The sequence below is a fragment of the Moschus berezovskii genome, chromosome 2 (assembly GCF_049115385.1).
Source record: "Moschus berezovskii isolate FMDL1 chromosome 2, NW_MosBer_1.0, whole genome shotgun sequence".
In the NCBI taxonomy this organism is placed as follows: domain Eukaryota; kingdom Metazoa; phylum Chordata; class Mammalia; order Artiodactyla; family Moschidae; genus Moschus; species Moschus berezovskii.
The window spans coordinates 103,514,835-103,519,231 of record NC_142461.1 but is presented as its reverse complement, the minus strand read 5'-3'; the positions used below and the strand labels follow the sequence as shown (position 1 = coordinate 103,519,231).

Here is a 4,397-nt window from a genome sequence, read left to right as displayed (position 1 = left end):
CCCATGGACGGAGAAGCCTGGTAGGCTACAGTCCACGGGGTCGCAAAGGGTCAGACACAACTGAGCGACGGAACGGACGGACTTAATAAACTTTTACTGGTTAATTATAAATAATCCGAAAGTCCAATTTTCCTTATAATGGACTAATTTTTTGAATATATAGTGATGTAACCACTTTCATCAAAGAATTCCACTACATATTAATAATTTTTAAAATGAGCTCTGAATATAAGAAGACCGTTCTTCATAAAATGTGTGTATACAGTAAATATCTATAACAATATTCAATAAGGTTTTTTCTTAAATTCTATTTGTATTGATTTTCCATTTTATATCACCCATATCTTTACTATATATGCTGATATTACCTTCATCATTTTCAACCTCTTCCTCGCTCTGTGATGTTCATTAATATAAATTATTTTGAAATTTAGTAAATAATTTTCAGTTTAATCTCTACACTTAAAATGACGTGTTTTTTTAAGCCTTTAACAAAATCTCTAAATGTAGCCAGTTTCATATTGTTCTTAACCAATGAGAAAACAATTACCCCAAAACTACCGCCCTTTGCCACTAGATGGCGCCTATGCCTAAGTAACAATCTCTATTCTTTAAGTTAAACTATTTGGAAAAAACCCTGTCTTCCTTTGAGGTAAATCCCATAAGTGAATTTTCAGGTTTGGTGAAATTTATCTCCTTAAGATTTAAAGAAAAGTTCATTTTAAACAATACAGATTAAGATCTTTCTAAAATGGGCTTTCAATCATGTCCACTGAGTTGGTGATGCCATCCGGTCTTCTCATCCTCTATTGTCCCCTTCTCTTGCCTTTGGTCTTTCCCAGCATCAGGGTCTTTTCCAGTGAGTCGGCTCTTTGCATCAGGTGGCCAAAGTATTGGAGCTTCAGCTTCAGCATCAGTGCTTCCAATGAATATTCAGGGTTGATTTCCCTTAGAATTGACTGGTTTGATCTCCTTGCTGTCCAAGGAACTCTCAAGAGTCTTCTCCAACACCACATTTCAGTGCCCAGCCTTTTTAATTGTCCAGATCTCACATCCATACTAGAGAAGGCAATGGCACCCCACTCCAGTACTCTTGCCTGGAGAATCCCAGGGACGGGGGAGCCTGGTGGGCTGCCGTCTATGGGGTTGCACAGGGTCGGACACGACCGAAGCGACTTAGCAGCAGCAGCAGCACATCTGTACATGACTAGTGGAAAAACCATAGCTTTGACTATACGGACATTTGTAGGCAAAGTAATGTCTCTGCTTTCTAATACACTGTCTAGGTTTGTCATTGTTTTTCTTCCAAGGAGCCAACATCTTTTAATTTCACTGAGAAATGCTGTGAGCAGGATTCTAACCTGAGCAGGGAGACCCCATTGGATTTTGAGTCCAATGCCTTGACCACCGAGCCATCACAGCTCTATTTCCAGATACCACTTCTTAAAAGCAACTGCTAGCAGCAAATGTTTCCTTTCCCCAACTTTGTTTTAAATACAGCTACTTCTAATGTTAAATAAAGCAGGCAGATAGAATTATTAGAATTGGGTCAAATCCTATTGATGAATTGCATAGACCTTCATATGTTTTATAGCATTCATTTTGAATACTTTGACATTTGTTTTGAGTACTAAATTTTAATAATTGACACAGTTTCAGTTCAGTTAAGTTCAGTCGCTCAGTCGTGTCCGATTCTTTGAGACCCCATGGACTGCAGCACGCCAGGCCTCCCTGTCCATCACCAACTCCTGGAGTTGACTCAAACTCATGTCCATTGAGTTGGTGATGCCATCCAGCCATCTCATCCTCTGTTGACCCCTTTTCCTTCTGCCTTCAACCTTTCCCAGCATCAGGGTCTTTTCCAAGGAGTCAGTTCTTCACATCAGGTGGCCAAAATACTGTAGTTTCAGCTGGGAAACAGCTTAATAAGTGATATATTTTAATATATATACTATATTTATAATTAACAGTTGAGTTCTAGAGCATTCAAAAATTTGTATACTATTTACTACATTAAGACTTCCCTTGAGTTCTTTCTCCTTTTAATTTTAGCACTAATAATATTATTGATCCCATTAACGTTATGCCAGGCCTAAGAACTTATTTCATAAAAGCAATTTCAGGTCTAATTTTTACACTTTGGAAAAGTATTTTCTTGTGTCTATTAAAAAATAAATTTTGTTTATGAAAAGGAAATATTTGATGAAAATAATCAGTTCAGGTCAGTTCAGTTGCTCAGTCATATCCGACTCTGCGACCCCATGGCCTCCCTGTCTATCACCAACTCCTGGAGTTTACCCAGACTCATGTCCATTGAGTTGGTGATGGCATCCAACCATCTCACCCTCTGTCAAACACTTCTCCCGCCTTCAGTCTTTGTCAGCATCAGGGTCTTTTCCAATGAGTCAGTTCTTCGCATCAGGTGGCCAAAGTATTGGGGTTCAGCTTCAACACCAGTCCTTCCAATGAACACTCAGGACTGATCTTTAGGATGGATTGGTTGGATCTCCTTGCAGTCCAAGGGACTCTCAAAAGTCTTCTCCAACACCATAGTTCAAAAGCATCAATTCTTCAGCGCTCAGCTTTCTTTATAGTCCAACTAATAAACAATAAAGTCATTCTTAAACTTTAGTATGATTCAAAATCAACTAGAGGTTTTGATACAATTATATACAGATTCCAAGACTTCAGTGCAGAGATTGTATTTCACTTGGTATGAGGTGGAGACCAGGACCCTGTATTTTAAATAAACATCCAAATTGATTCATTTATCTCTCTGTGTTTCTCAAAATTCTCAGTTGGCACTAAAGAATAAATTCTCATCTGAATGGAGTTTCATCTGAGTGTTCAACATAAAGTTGAGTGTTTTATTTATGGTTCAAAATTAAGGCACGTTATACAACTGGAACTTAGAGGAAGGAAAATAGTTTTCACATCAAAGCCTCTTCCCAAAGTACAGAAATACTGGAAATTCCATTTAATACTTATTTTCTCAATAAATAATGTTTGACTGCATCTCTTCATAGTCCAAGTCACATACAAAGATCTGAACTAAATCTAAACTAAGATCTAAACTAAAATCACTTCAGTTTATTAGTAAGATTTTCTAATATGCAGTTATGAAAAATCAATTAAAATTGAGATATTAATCTGTTTTTTTAAAAAAACACTGATCTTTACTTTTAAAAAAAATGCTTTCTAAAAATCGTTTGCCTTTCTTACCTTGTAGTAACACTTTCCTATGTCTTTTATGTGACCCTGTTTTGAGCAGTGTTAACACTTCAGAAAAATCTCCAGATATGTGTCAAGTATCTTTTGGTCTACTTTAATAACAAAACAGAGTCTCCTTGTTATCCTCACTTGTTCAACCAATGTATATTCTTGCCCCCGTGTTTATACAGTACATTCATTAGTGGTTTTTACTTGTCTAGTCTTTTGGGCCATAAAACTAGAGTTTATTATCCTCCAGGTGATGAATCTTCTTATTTACAAATTAATTGCAGATCATGTGTGGGCAGCATGATTGCTGATCCTGCCTAACGAATACACTTAGTGCTTAACTTTTTTCTGTTGCTATTTTCTCATTTGAAGTGGGTAGACCAAAACCAATTAATTCTATTCCAGTTTTTCAGTACTTTGTTGCATGCTTCTTCTGTCACTACAGATGCTTATGATTCTTAATGTATGGCTTTAAATAACATCGATATTAGAGATGTGCTAATATTAAACTACATGCTCCTGATAACTGCATCTTTCAGGTAAACCAGAGCTGCTAATTACTCTAAGAAATTTTAGGTTACATATTCATAATTTGAATTACTTTATCTTCAACAAAACTGCTTATATTTAGATTGCTTTAATAATAATCATAATCATAGAACTAGAAAGTTTTTAGGAATATTTAAAAACAGCTCAGAGACTATAATTGTTAGTTTAATGCAATTTTATCAGAGCATAGTTTTGTGGGTTTTTTAAATATCTGAATATGAAATTAAGAAATAGAGATATTCTAGATGTAGAATTTAGTAGGTTTTTGTACTCAATATCTAATTAATCAAAATATATAAATGAAAGAAAGAAAAAAAGCAACCATGTATTTTTGAAGACAAGCATAACTGAGGCTATCATAAAATTTCTGGTGATTTTAAAAGCTGTGATGAGATTTTAGAACAAGTGGAGTGAGTAGGAAGGTAAAGTAAAATTTGAACAGGTAAATATTTATGTAAATATATCATGACACGAGGATGAAATGGTTGAATGGCATCACTGATTCAGTGGACGTGAACTTGGGCAAACTCCGGGAGGTGGTGAGGGACAGGGAAGTTTGGCATGCTGCAGTTCAAGGGGGTCTCGAAAAATCGGACACAACTTGGTAACTGAACAATAACATGACACAG

General features: G+C 36.0%; 1 non-coding gene across 1 annotated transcript; it reads right to left on the bottom strand.

The window, feature by feature from the left end:
• Positions 1–1,340: 1,340 nt before the first annotated feature.
• On the bottom strand, positions 1,341–1,422 carry TRNAL-CAA (transfer RNA leucine (anticodon CAA)). The gene has a single exon. It is a non-coding gene; the product is annotated as a tRNA-Leu (tRNA).
• Between the last annotated feature and the right edge of the window lie 2,975 nt (positions 1,423–4,397).